The 15,195-nt window shown below is 45.1% G+C and overlaps 1 pseudogene; it reads right to left on the bottom strand.

The window, feature by feature from the left end:
- Positions 1-3,433: 3,433 nt before the first annotated feature.
- LOC146545741 (uncharacterized) lies at positions 3,434-14,749 on the bottom strand (annotated as a pseudogene).
- Positions 14,750-15,195: the final 446 nt, after the last annotated feature.

Below are 15,195 nucleotides of genomic sequence, written 5' to 3'. Positions count from 1 at the left end.
AATATATGCTTGTAGTACAGAAAGCCAAAGTATCCTTGGCTGCATCAAAAGAAGTGTAGTTAGCAGGTCTGAGGAGGTCACAGAATCACACAGAATCACCAAGGTTGGAAAAGACCTACAAGATCATCCAGTCCAACCATTCACCATCACCAATAGTTCTCACTAAACCATGTCCCTCAACACAACGTCCAAACATTCCTTGAACACCTCCAGGGTCGGTGACTCCACTACCTCCCTGGGCAGCCCATTCCAGTGCCTGACCACTCTTTCAGAGAAGTAATATTTCCTAATGTCCAGCCTAAATCTCCCCTGGCGCAGCTTGAAGCCATTCCCTCTAGTCCTACCACCAGTTACACAAGAGAAGAGGCCAACCCCCAGCTCACTACAACCTCCCTTCAGGTAGTTATATAGAGCAGTAATGTCTCCCCTGAGTCTCCTCTTCTCCAGACTAAACAATCCCAGCTCCTTTAGCCGCTCTTCATAACACCTTTGCTCCAGATCCTTCACCAGCTTTGCTGCCCTTCTTTGAACCCACTCCAGGGCCTCAATGTCTTTCTTGCTGTCAGGGGCCCAAAATGGGACACAGTACTCGAGGTGTGGCCTCACCAGTACTGAGTTCAGGGGGTCAGTTACTTCTGGCAACACTGTTTCTGATGCAAGCCAGGATGACATTGGCCTTCTTGGCCACCTGGGCTTACTGCTGGCTCACGTTCAGCCAAGCATCAATCAATACCCCCAGGTCCATTTTCTCTACACAATCTTCCAGCCACTCCACCCCAAGCCTGTAGCGTTGCTTGGGGTTGTTGTGGCCAAAGTGCAGGACCCAGCATTTGGTCTTGTTGAACCTCATCCCACTGGCTTCAGCCTAGCTATCCAGCCTGTCCAGATCCCTCTGTAGGGCCTCGCTACCCCCAGGCAGATTGACACTTCCAGCCAACTTGGTGTAATCTGCAAATTTAGTGAGGGTGCACTCAATGCCCTCAAGGTCATCGATAAAGATATTGAAGAGTACAGGCCCCAGCACCGACCCCTGGGGAACACCACTCATGACTGGTTGCCAGCTGGATTTAACTCCATTCACCACCACTCTCTGGACCCTGCCCTCCAGCTAGTTCCTTACCCAGCCAAGAGTGTACCTCTCCAAGCCACGGACTGCGAGCTTCCACAAGAGAATACTGTGGGAGATATTGTCAAAGGCTTTGCTGAAGTCAGGTAGACTACATCAACAGCCTTTCCCTCATCCACCAGACAGGTCACTAGATCATAAAGGAGATCAGGTTGGTCAAATAGGACCTGCCTCCATGTGGCTAGGCCTGATCCCACAACTGTACCGCACATGTGACGTATGGAATCAAACTCTGTAACCCAAGTAAGATTACAAAGCAGGTACGGTTTATTAAGTGCTGTGCAGACACCAGGTGCAAGGGGGATAGAGCCGCCTAACTTGCACACCGTCTGGAAAAATCGCACTACAGATATAGGCCAAACTAATACATAATATATCGTTTTCCCGGAATTCAGATACATATTCATTACACCCCCAAGAGTTCATTAACATGTAGACCCTCCTCTCTTGCACGTGCGTAGTCGGTCGTGGGATGAAGATTTGTTGTTTTCCTCACAAAGCCTTCTGACCTTTCTTGCTGTAAACTTCTAACCTTTCGGGGGGGCGTCCGCCCAAACTGGTTTCTTCTTGGCCTGTGGACATCTAATCACCTCCCTGCCAAATGTGCTCAGGCTGTTCTCAAACTCTTATCTTTATGGCCTTCTTCCCCCTCACTATCCCAGACCCAGTGTCTGCCATCTCTTATTTTCTAACAAGCTCTACATTCTTGCTTCTATAAACTAACTATTCCCCTTCAGCACCCTTATTCTCAGTCACTGTGAAGCCTTCTTGCCTTTTTACTTTCACTTATGGGGCCCTTCTCACTTTTCACATGCCATGTGATCTCTCTCGAGACAATCTGTTCCATAACCTTCCCTGGCACCAAGGTCAGGCTAACAGGCCTGTAGTTCTCCAGATCCTCCTTACAACCCTTCTTGTAGGTGGGAGTCACATTGGCAAGCCTCCAGCCCTCTGGGACCTCACCAGTCAACAGGGAGAGCTGATAGATAATGGAAAGTGACTTGGCTATCACCTCCACCAGTTCCCTCAGCGCTCTCGGGTGAATCTCATCTGGCCCCATGGACTTGTGACAGTCCAGTTGGATTAGTAGGTCTCTGACTGTATCTTCCTGAATCGTGGGGATTTAGTCTGCTCCCCAGCCGAGACTACCAGGTCAGAAAGTGGAGTACCCTGAGGATAGCTGGTCTGACTTTTAAAGACAGACATAAAGAAGGCATTCAGAACCTCTGCCTTTTCCTTATCCTCAGTGGACACATTCCCATCCTCATCCAGTAAAGAATGGAGATTCTCCTTGGTCCTCCTCATACTGTTGATGTATTTGTAAAAGAGTTTCTTGTTCCTTTTTACCCCAGCAGCAAGGCTGAGTTCAAGCTTCTTTCCCACCAGCTCATTTTGTGGCTCAGGGGGACAACTGGCTCCTGCGCCTTTAGGACTTCCTTCTTGAAGAGTGACAAGCCATCTTGGACCCTGTTACTCTCTAAGACTGAGTCCCAGGGGACTCCCCCTACTAGTCTTCTGAACAATTCAAAGTCCGCCCTCTGGAAGTCCAAGGTAGCAGTTTTGCTGTTCCCCATCCTGGCTCCACCAAGAATTGAGAACTCTACAATTCCATGGTCACTCTGTCCAAGACAGCCCCTGACCTCCACATCTCCCACCAGATCTTCTCTGTTTGTGAACAGCAGGTCTAGCGGGGCAGCTCCTCTCTTAGGCTCTCTCACCAGCTGCATCAGGAAGTTATCTTCCATATACTCCAGAAATCTCCAACACTGCTTCTTCTGCACTATACTGTATTTCAGCATATATCAGGGAAGTTGAAGTCCCCCATGAGGACAAGGGCTGGCAATCATGCAGCTTTTGCCAGCTGTTTGTAGAACATCTCATCTCTCTCTTCATCCTGGCTCGGCAGCCTATAACAGATGCCCACCAGAATGTCTGCCTTTCAGCCCTTCTCCTGATCTTTACCCATAGGAATTCACCCCAGCCACGAGCTCAGTAACATCAAAGCACTCTCTAACGTAGAGAGCCATGCCACCATCCCTCCCTCCTTGCCTCTCCTTCTTGAAGAGTTTGTAGCCAATCACTGCAGCACTCCAGTCACGGGAGCAGTCCCACCATGTTTCCGTAATGGCAACTAGGTCATAGCTTGCCTGCCGCACAACGGCTCCCAACTCTTCTTGTTTGTTGCCTATGCTGTGTGCATTGGTGTAGATGCACTTCAGCTGAGCCCCTCGCCTCAGCCCTAATCCCACTATTGCTCCCCCAGGCTCATCTCTAGCAGGCCTGGTTTTATCCCCTTCCCCTTCATATCTAGTTTAAAGCCCTCTCTACAAGTCCTGCCAGCTCCTGGGCAAGGATCTGTTTCCCCCTTCGAGACAGGTGATACCCATCGGCAGAACTCAGGCCAGGTGCCGAGTAGACCGCTCCATGATCAAAGAACCCCAAATTCCTGTGTTTGCACCAGCCTCTCAGCCATGTGTTTATATGATGGGTTTTTGTGGTCCTCTCAGTGTCCTTCCCTGCCATGATAGGCATACAGGCAAAATACTACTTATATGCCTGCTCCATCAACTAACATCCCCAGTTCCCTAAAATCATTTTTTATAGTCCTCAGGCTTCTGTTAGTGACCTCATCACTGCCAGCCTGAACTATCAATAAAGGATAATAATCAGAGAGGCGCATCAGACTGGGAAGTTTTCTAGAAATATCCCTGACCTGGGCCCCACAGAGGCAGCATACCTCTCTACAGATAGGGTCAGGCCAACATATTGGGCCCTCTGTTCCTCCCAGAAGGGAGTCACTTATGACTGTCACCCTCCTTTCTTTACTGGAGGAGGCAGTCTTCAAGCGTGGAGTCGACCGCCTCTCCTTAGAGGAGCTTGGAGGCAGTCTTCTCACCTCACCCTCTGGTTTCAGGGCTTCAGACCTATTACATAGAGGCACCTGGGGAACCGAGGTAGGTCGGGATGGGGGTTGTCTGTGTCGCCAAGCTAGGAACTGCTGCCATTCCTTCTCTCCTCTCAAGTTGGCTCTCTGCTCGACTATGGCAAGGGAGAGGGTCCACTACGGTTTGGGGGGTGCAGTCTCTGTGTCTTTCTCACAGAGAGTCACTCCACCAGTCAATCTCCTGCTTGCACTTTCTGATGGCCCTTAATCTCTCAACCTCCTCCCTAAGCTCCACCACCAGGCTGAGCAGCTCGTCCACCTGCTCACACTTCACACAGGTGGCGTCCTTCCCATCCTCCCCCGGCAGCAGCAGGCTCAGGCACTCCCTGCAGTCAGAGATCTGAACTGCCACATTTCTGGGCAGGCCCTCTGTCTGGGTCATCACAGTCTTCTTGGGGCACCCCGCTGTCTGGTAGAGACCATGTTTGAACCTGTGGTCTCAGGGTCTGTCAGTAGGAGAGCTGGTCTCCTGAGCAAAGACAAAAGCACTCATACGTCCTGCCACAAGACCCACCTCCCACACCTGCTGCTGTAGTATTGTATGGGCAATGTGGGCTGTGCTCACAATGACTTCCCTTTCTGTCATCAGTGGAGGTGATTCTCCCTCTCTGCTTCACTCTTCAAAGGCTGCATCCGGAATATTATTTTCAGCTCCAGGGTTCCCAACACTAGAAAGATGGAGACCTGTTAGAGCAGGTCCAGATAAGGGCCATGAAGATGGTCAAAAAGCTGAAGCATCCCTTCTGTGAAGAAAGGATGTGGGAGCTGAGGTTGTTTAGCCTAGAGAAGAAAGACTTCATAGAATCATAGAACCACAGAAGATATTGAGTTGAAAGGGACCTACAAAGATCACTGAGTCCCATTCCTGACTGCACTTAGAATTCAAAACATATTTTTGAAATTTTTGTTCAGATGATTTTTGAATGCCAGCAGGCATGGTGCCATGAAAACTTCCCTAGGGAGCCTGCTCCAGTGCCCAGCCACCCTCAATGAAGAACCTTTTCTTAATAGCCAACCTGACACTATTCTGCTGCAGCTGCATGCTCATAGAATCATAGAATGGCTTGAATAGGTTTGAAGCCCCTCGTCTTGATCGCCGAGGTTTGCTGCTTTGGAGCTGTTCCAGCCAGAACAACACCGACTGACTGCGAGGTACAGGGGGTTTCAGTTGGTTCCCTCATTCAGGGATCCCCGAGACAACAGAGTGGCCGGGCAGCTCTCAGCCTGACAGCTCTCACAAGAGTGACTGACACGGCATTGGTGTTGCCAGGGCAACAGCTCTGCATCTACGCCCCCTGCCAAGAAAAAGCCTCAGGGACAGAAAGGAGGAGTTGGGGTGTGAGGATCAGGTGGGCTGTTTTAACAGGAGAAACTGTAAGCCACCCATACACGGGACTACACAGCAAGGACAGTTGTTATCACTGTCAAGTGAGTTACAAGTGCAGGGGCTTCTGTTAACCACCTGGCGTTAATGGGGGTTAACTACCAGCAGCAGGGTGGGCTTGATGAGTCACATCCCGTTAAAGCTATCTAATAGTGTTAGCCTGCTGGTTTACAATGGCTGCACTCCGGTGGAAGGCTTTCACCACAAAAATTGTGGAGACCCAGACAGAAGTCCCATGCTCACGCAGAAGGAAGATTGCAGCCAAGAAGAATGTGGAGACCCAGACTGAAGTCCTGTGCATGCCTGAAAAGATGAATGATGCAAAGAAAAGTGTGGAGGCTCAGATTAAGACCCCAGCACAAGATGCTAATATGCAGGTCTCTGGCTGTCATGAGTGCCAGAGCCTGGCCTTTGCAGTGCTGAACAATGGATGTGTATAAGATGTGACCAACTAGATGACTTACTCAGCCTTGTGGTCAACCTGAGGAAGGAGGTGGAGAGGCTGAGGACCATAAAGGAGTGTGAGAGGGAGATTGATAGGTGGTGCCAGCCCCTATCAGCCCTCAGATCTTGGCACACAGCTGAGACTCCACATTGAGCACTTCATCTCCACTGCCTTGCAAACAGGTGGGAGAAAGGAATAGACAGGTGGGAGAGGGGAACTGGCAGGCAGACAATGCTCCGTGAACCCCCTGTCCTCTCCTCGCCCTAGCAACAATTTGAGAAAGGAAAGGAGTGGAAATGGATATCGCTCGGCGAGGTGGGCATCCCCCATCCCGACCATCCTCGGCTCCACAGATGCCTCTGCGCAATAGGTTTGAGGCCCTAGAACTTGAAGGAGAGGTGAGTGAGGATGTAGAGGGAGGTTCACCCCTGAGTTTGCCTTGGGTGAATCGGTTGACCCCATGCCTCAAGACTGCCTTCACCTGGAAGAACAGAAAGGTGGTTGTCATAGCTGACTTCCTGCTGAGAGGAACAGAAGGCCCTATATGTCAGCCTGACCTTACTCGTAGGAAGGTGTGTTGCCTTCCTGGGGCATGAGTCAGGGACATGTCTAGGAAACTTCCTGGACTGATTTGCCCTTCTGATGATTACCCCTTATTGATAGTTCAGGCTGGCAGGGATGAAGTCACTGAAAAAAGCCTCAGGACTATCAAGAAAGACTTCAGGGGACTGGGGCGGGTAGTTGATGGAGCGGGTGCGCAGGTGTTTTTTCTTCTATACCTTCAGTGGCAGGGCACTGAGAAGATCCAAAAAACCCACCTCATAAATAGATGGCTTAGAAGTTCGTGCAAACACAGGAATTTTGTTTCTATTTTTTGACCATGGAACAATTTACTCAGCACCTGGCATGATGGCTACAGATGGAAGTAGCCTGTCTCTGAGGGGTAGGAGGATCTTAGCTGAAGAACTCATTGGCAGGACTCATTGAAAGGTCTTTAAACTAGGTATGAAGGGGGAAGGGGACAAAATGAGGGCTGCTGGGTTGAGTGGGTCATTTGAGGGCTCATACCAAACTTGATGGGCAAAGATGGTGGAGTACAAAGAGATGGACTAGGGCAGGGGGATGCTGTGGATGCTGCTGTTCTAGGGCGTCCTAGATCCTCTATAAAGGTGGTGAAAAGGAAGGCCCAGCTGAAGTGCCTTTATACCAATGCACACAGCCTGGGAAATAAGCAGGATGAGTGGTGCACTTGGAAAGTTAGGACCTTGTTGCTATCATAGAAACATGGTGGGATGACTCCCATAACTGGAATGCCACCACTGAGGGTTATTGGCTCTTTAGAAGGGATAGACAAGGTAGGAAGGGTGAGGAATTGCCCTCTATGTCAAAGAGTGGATAGACTGTGAGGAGCTCCCTCTGAGAAACAGTCAGGAACAGGTTGAGAGCCTGTGGGTTAGAATTAGGGATGGGACTAACAAAAGCCAGCTGGAGACAGGAGTATACTACAGGCCACCTGATCAAGGGGAGACTGCTGATGAGGCTTTCTTCCTTCAGATGCAGGAGACATTGTGCTCACAGGCTCTTATCCCACTGGGGGACTTCAACCATACAGATATCTGTTGGAAAGACCACACAGCGAGCTGCAAGAGGTCCAGGAGGCTCCTGGAATTCACTGATGATAACTTTCTAGTCTAGGTATTGGACAGACCGACTAGAGGTGAAGCGTTGCTGGACCTGCTGCTCACCAATGCAGAGGGGATCATTAAAGTTGTTAAGGTTGGAGGCAGCTTGGGCTGCAGTGACCACGCCTGGTCAAGTTCATGATCTCTAGGCTTGGCAAAGAGTGGTGTCAGGACCCTGAACTTTGGAAGAGTGAACTTTAATCTGTTCAATGGACTGTTGTCCAAGATCCCCTGGGATGCTGTCTTTAACAACGAAGATGTTGAGGAGAGCTGGCTACTCTTCAAGGATGCCTTTCTGAGAGCACAAGAGCTCTCCATCCCTCTGAATAAGAAAGTAGACAGAGGAGGTAGGAAACCGCCATGACTCAGCAAGGATCTGCAAAGAAAGGTGCATACAAGCTCTGGAAACAAGGGCTTGTCACTTGGGAAGAATACAGGGATGCCGTCTGGGCTTACAGACGTGGGATCAGGATATTTGAAGAGTCATGGCTATCAGGTGAGATCCCAGATGACTGGAGGAAGGGTTATGTCACTCCCATTTACAAGAAAGGGATCAAGGAGGACCTGGGGAACTACAGGCCGGTGAGTTTCACCTCTGTGCCTGGGAAGATCATGGAACAGATCCTCCTGGATGACATGCTTGATCACATGAGGAATGAGCGTGTGATCTGAGACAACTAGCACAGCTTCACCAGGAGAAGGTCATGCTTAACCAATCTGTGGTGGCCTTCTATTATGGAATGACAGTATTGGTGGACAAGGGAAAGGCAACCAATGTCATTTACCTGGATGTAAGCAAGGTCTTTGACATGGTACCCCACCACATCCTTATCTCCAAATTGGAGGGATGTGGAATTGATGGGTGGACCACTTGATGGATAAGAAACTGGTTGAAAGGCCGCAGACAGAGGGTGGTCATCAATGGCTCCATGTCCAGGTGGAGGCCAGTAACGACTGACGTCCCCCAGGGGTCTGTCTTGGGACTGGTGCTCTTTAACATCTTTATCAATGATATCGATGACGGAATCAAGTGCACCCTCAGCAAGTTTGCTGATGACACCAAGCTGAGTGGTGGGGTTGACACAGTGGAAGGAAGAGATGCCATTCAGAGGGACCTCAACAGGCTGAAAAGGACTGGGTGAACCTAAAGAGGTTCAACACAGCAAAGTGCAGAATTTTGCACTTGGGCTGGAGGAATCCCAGGTATCCATACAGACTGGAAGGAGCGGTCCTTGAGAGCAGCCCTGCAGAGAAGGACCTGGGAGTCCTGATGGATGAAAAACTGAACATGAGCCAGCAGCGTGCTCTTGCAGCTCGGAAAGCAAATGGAATGGGTTCCATCAGAAGAGGAGTGGCCAGCAGGGACAGGGACGTGATTGTCCCCCTCTTCTGTGCTCTTGTGAGGCCCCATCTGGAGTACTGTGTCCAGGTCTGGAGCCCCCAGTACAAGCAAGACAGAGAGCTGTTGGAGAGGGTCCAGAGGATAGCCATGAAGATGATCAGGGGACTGGAGCACCTCCCCTAAGAAGACAGGGTGAGGGAGCTGGGCTTGTTCAGCCTGGAGAAAGGAGGAAGGCTGTGGGGTGACCTCATTGCAGCCTTTCAGTACCTAAAGGTACTGGAGAGGAATCAACTCTTTGATAGTGAGATAACTTCAGGACAAGGGGAAAATGGTTTTAAGTTGAGGGAGGGAAGATGTAAGTTGTTCTAGTATTAAATATGGAGGTTGGTGGCCCTGCATGTGACAGAGGGGTTGGAGATTCATGATCCTTGAGGTCTCTTCCAGCCCTGGTCATTCTGTGATTCTGTTATGGTTTGAAGAGGCTTCAGGGATCATCAAATGCCAACCCCCCTGCCACATGCAGGGCCACCAACCTCCCCATTTAATACTAGACCAGGCTGCCCAGGGTCCCATCCAATCTAGCCTTGAACACCTCCAGGGAGAGGGCATCCACAACCTCTCTGGGCAGCCTGTTCCAGCACCTCACCACTCTCTGTGAATAACTTCCCCCTGAGAGGAGTGACTGAAGGAACTGGGGCTGTTTAGTCTGGGGAAAAGGAGGCTGAGGAAAGACTTTATTGCTCTCTTCTAATATCTGAAAGGTGCTTACAGCGAGAACAGAGTTGGTCTGTTTTCACCGGTGACAGGTAATAATAGGAAATAGCCTTAAGTTGCACAACTTAATTTAATGGAAAGTGTTCCTGTGTTTGCCAGAGCAGTGGATCTAGATGATATCTAAGGTCCTTATCAGTGATCCCGCAGAGTTGTTTCATTATATGAAACAGTAATATTGTTTCTGAATATTAATTTTTTTTTTCTTTTTCCATGGCAACAGAAGCATCTCACTGTTATTCATGGATACCTTAACTCTGATATTGAAGAATGTCTGACTTGAAGGAGAAGTGTGGTATGTCGAGTCAATCTTCAAGTCTGAGGAAAGACCATGAAATATCCTCCGATTTGTCTTCTATTTTGTAGGGTTGAAGGAAGCATTTTTCTTTCTGCATATACTTGTATTTAATAATGCTTTCCTACTCTTATTCCTTTTATGCCTATCACATAGTTCACATGCCATTGAGAAATCTGATTCCTTAAAATTCAAAGCTTAAATATAAAAACTGTATCTTTCATGTGAGCAGTTCAATGTTACGTTTACTAATATTAGCCGTATTTTCATGTTAACATCCTGTGATTCACTTATTTTTTTCTTCCCATAGTTGAACAATGATCTTGAGTCCTACCAGATAGCAGAACAAACCTTATCAGATATGAGGAAAGGGGTATTCACAACAGCAGTATTATCAACTTTCCAGGAAATTTCTGAGAAAATTCTGAGTGGCTGAAGTATCACTTTTGGAAAAAATAGACGAATTTTTTGCCAGTCCCACTCTAAATACGACTTTATTTGCCATATGTTAGCTCAAGCTTTGCTGTCGCTAATTCTATTGCATTGCAAGTAATTACACAGTTTTTAAAACATGTTAAGTACTTTACACCCACCTGTAAACGTGATGACCTATGAAATGATACATTCTGTTTTTCAAGCTTTGTAACTTAGTCTTTGATTCTTCAAGGGCATGCTAAGGAATGCTACCACAAGCTGTTTCAAGTCTTCATTCCAAAATACACGCGCATTTGCGTTTGCCTACTGGTTCAAGTTATTCTACTTGAACATAGAATTTTAAATATGAAGACCAAGTCAGCTGATAAAGTCACAAAAAGATTTATTTTTAATGCTATAATTTTCAAAGCTTCAGTCTGGAAATCTGATAGTAAAATTAAAAATCTATAAAACAAAGACTTTATATCTCACATTAACTTTGATCAAAATGTGTCTAAGAAAACCTTCAGCAGAATGAAATTAAACTGCAATTGCATTCACTGCTAGCAAGAAAATCTGCCACACATACAACGGTGGCAATTCCCTGTTTACCATAGTGAAAGTCAAGAATTTTCCAAGAATAGTACATATATGCTGAATCTGTATTAAAACTGTATCCTTTCAGACCTACAGTCTGGAATATCTCATACACTATTTATTTATTTATTACATAATTGGTAGAAGAATGTTTATTTATTTATTTATTTTCCAGTTTAACTGTAATAAAGGGCATTGAGAGAACTATGAGCTATATAGACTTATAATATCATAAAGTAAATTTTTTTTTGATCCTAAAGGTCTGTGAAAATATCCAAGGACTGCAGTATTTTCTGAAACTTTAACATCATTACATTTTTAACATGTTAACAAACAATGAGAAAGAATTTAGATAAAATGAAAATGTTATACTTATCAATAGTTTTACAAATCTTCTTTTCTTGCTACCTGCTTGTGTTTGATTTGATATGTAAATAGAATCAGCAGTATTCTTGGAATATGGAATATGTGTCTGCAACTTGCAGTGTATTCATTGTACAGTTTAAATTGGTAAGGATGTTTTCTTTCTAAATCTATTTACAACTCTCTTCAGAATGGATTTTCATAGTTCATTTGTCAACAGTGGTAAATTTCTTTCAAATCCATAGTTCCTGCTAAGAAGAACCTTTTTAATTCCTTAACAATAATTTCCTGCTGAAAGGAACCTTTTTAATTCCTTAACAATAATTTTGAAATGGAGATATTGTAATCATTATCAGGTATTATTATGCTAATCTTTGGTTACCTCTACTGGTTATAGAGTAAGACTGATCAAGAAGCAAAAGCTTTCTCAGAAATAAGTCAACTTTAAGTTATCAAAGGTATTCATATGAAAATAAGAAAAATAAGATTTCCTGCTACAAGGGCATAGGCAGGTGTCTCTACCTGGAAGAGTGTTACAACTGGATGATTCTATGATTCTATGATCATGCAAAGGGAAAGACAAGCAATGTAAGGACCCCTTTTCTTTGGAAAAATATGTATATATATTTAACTACAGTGAGGAATTTGGCATCCCATATTAATTCTTATTTCTCCACTTGGCATAGTTGTGATGGGCCTTGCTAGGTTACATGAAGCAGGTTTTCCTGGAAACCATCTCATGTACTTCAGTAGAAAAGATATTATGTGGATATCAAGATAGATTTCTATTTGTAAATTATTTAATTAACTATGTCATGAAAGATTTCTGTTCCCTCTATTTCATGGAAAGAAAATTTATTTTATACTAAGAATTCTAAATTTTCTTCACTTATTTTAGAAAATTCCCTGCCCTCTCATCCCAAATATTGTATCTAAAAACAAATATACAAAGAAAAAAAAAAAAAAACAATCCCTTACTATTTTTCTTCTTAATACAGACTAAAGAGAGTGTTGGAATGCAGTATTTCATTTAAGGAAATATACTGCATTTTTATGATGACAGATGAGGAACTATTCACATGTTTGTACTGCGTATGTCACTTGTACATAGGTTGCTCTGAAAGTAATGCCTCCTGTTTATTTCCACAGAAGCTACAACAGATACAGAGTACAATTACACTATTTGGTAGAGCAAATTCTCAGCTATAAAACACTATTTTTCAACGTAGTCATCACCATTAGCTATGCATTTTCAAAAGTGATGAACAAGAACTTGCACACCATGCTAATAAAAATCTGCACCAGTGGTGAACCACTGTCAATGTTATCACTGCTGAAACACATGAAATGCATCACTTACCACCTCACTGTGCTAACATTCACTGTTTGGTCTCCGTAAATGTTCAGCAAATGTTAATGAATATAAATGGATTCCATTTTTTTGTGCATGGAGGAATTCAATTACACAGCTTTGCTTTATGCACACTTTCATGTCAGATGCTATTTTCATAGAAGCATAGAATCATGAAAGTTAGAAAAGATCTCTAGGGCCATCTAGTCCAAGCATCAGGCCATCACCACCTTGCCTATTAAACCATGTCCTTAAGTTCCACATACCTTCTGTTCTTGAAAATCTTGAGAGACAATGATTCTGCCACTTCCAATGGGTAACCTGTTCCAGCACATTTACCTCTCTTTCTGAGAAAAAAATGTTTCCTTATATGCAACCTGAACTTCCCCTGGTGCAATTTAAGGGCATTACCTCTAGTCCTATCACTAGTTAACTGGAAGAAGGGGCTGATCCCAGCCCACTACAACCTCCTTTCTGATAGCTGTAGAAAGCAATCTCCTGAATCTTCTCCAAAGATGACTGCCTCTTTGCTGCCATCTGTTGTATGGCAACACAATTTAATGGAATATTAGTGGGAAGGTTCAACAACTACTGCTATACCACAACATCCACCTCTGACATTGTGGGTCAACACAATAAAATAGGATGCATTACTTTCGGAGCAGCCCTTGTGTTTTCTCTATAGTATTGTGAAATCTACAGCAGTTGTTTATTAAAACTACAATCTATTTTATATTTCACAGATGCAATGCCCCTTGAGATAGAATATCTGTGATCATGTTCTTAGTGAATTTTCAGGTGCTTGCACTTCTTTATTGTATACTCTATATGTTTTATGATTTTTGTAAATGTGTTGCTGATTCATTAGAAACAGAACTGGCAGGGTTGATATGGTCTGTCATTGATGTAGATCAAGAAAACATAAACAAAGAATTTAAAGTCACTTGTTAACATATAATAGATAGAACATAGATGAAGTATGTTCTCTTTGATGCAAAGGCTGTCATGGCAATGTTCATTAAAAGTAAGAAAATAAGAATTTATGGAGGTCTTGGAAGGGGTACTGCTTCCATAGGAATTAAGCCCAAAATAACTGTTCCGGTCACTATGTTTGGGAGTTCTTGTTTTGAACAGAGATGTATTGCAAGGGTCTCTGAAACACCATCTTCAGCTGGACAAGGAGACACTCTTCAAAACACTGTTTTGCATAGTTCTTGTAGACTATTGTTTTGGTTTGGTGATTTTTTGTTGTCAGTATTCCACATCAGAACATCATGTGGACCAGTGGGAGTTAAAGAGTTAATGTTCTGGTCCTGTTTACTGCCCCTTATGGGCATTGTGAATAGCCTGATGGGAGGGAAGGGGCGGCATCTGCGGAGGACCTCGGCCTCTTACTTCTCGCCCCGGCTTAGCCTCTGAGCGATCATAGTCGTCTCAGCTCGCCGCGGAGAAAAGCACGTGCTTCCCTCGCACTATTGTGGTTTGACTCGTATTTTGGATACTCTTGTCTTTCTCGTTTTGTTTGATTTGGTTAAATTCAGTAAATTACCGTTCCTCCTCAGATCGTTGCCATTGTGTTTTCTCTCTGTTAAAACTATCTGCTAGCTCTCTGCCCTTCCCCCTCTCCTGGAGCGCACGCAGCCCGGGGCCAGCCGGGTCGCATAGCAGCCCGTTAGTACCCTTTCCCTTTCCCTTTCCCTTTCCCTTTCCCTTTCCCTTTCCCTTTCCTTTTTTTTTTCCCCCTCCCCTCCCCCCTCCCCCCCCCCCCCCCTTTTTCCCAGGGCCTGTGCCCCCTTGTCACGGACTTATATCTAGGGATAACCCCGTGGCATTTATCCAGACCCAGCACATGAATAATTTCTTGCTCTTGCTGGACCTTTACATATTAATTACCAATTAAATAAATGCATAGGAAATAATAATTCACCTCACTATGGCTACATGAAATTTGTCATGACCTTTTATAATCTAAATAATATTTATTTACCTCTGTAGCATGAATTAACTCTGAAAGCCTTAGAGACTCATCACCCATGTTGCTCATCAACATTTTTAAGCATACAAATTGGACTAGATGCAGCAGGAGTTGCTTCAGACAATGTCTTCACCTCTCCAAAATCCTACCTGGAGTGCTACTCTAGTAATCAGTCAAAAACCTAATTCTGAAGGTTCAATTAATTATGTAGTTTGAAGTCAAGGCACTGTATCATATGAATCCATCATCTCATCTATGCAAGTGACTATCAAAGAAATTCCTGGACCAGGCAAGGAACTAATGACTCAGGTGCAATGTGTGTGTAGAATGAAAATTCTAGCTATCTACCCATACCACACAGCATGCTTGATTCTGTATTTAGAGTTTACTTATAATAAGACTTTAATAATAAGTTCTTGCTCCACTGTAGACCATTTCTTAATAAATGCTGATTTTCCTGTTTACTGTACTATGAGAAGTCCACTGAGTGATATGATGTCTTTTCC

This window comes from Meleagris gallopavo, chromosome 1 (genome assembly GCF_905368555.1).
Source record: "Meleagris gallopavo chromosome 1, MGAL_WU_HG_1.1, whole genome shotgun sequence".
Lineage (NCBI taxonomy): Eukaryota > Metazoa > Chordata > Aves > Galliformes > Phasianidae > Meleagris > Meleagris gallopavo.
Note: the sequence above shows the minus strand (reverse complement) of the source record. Positions and strands in the feature narration are given on the sequence as shown.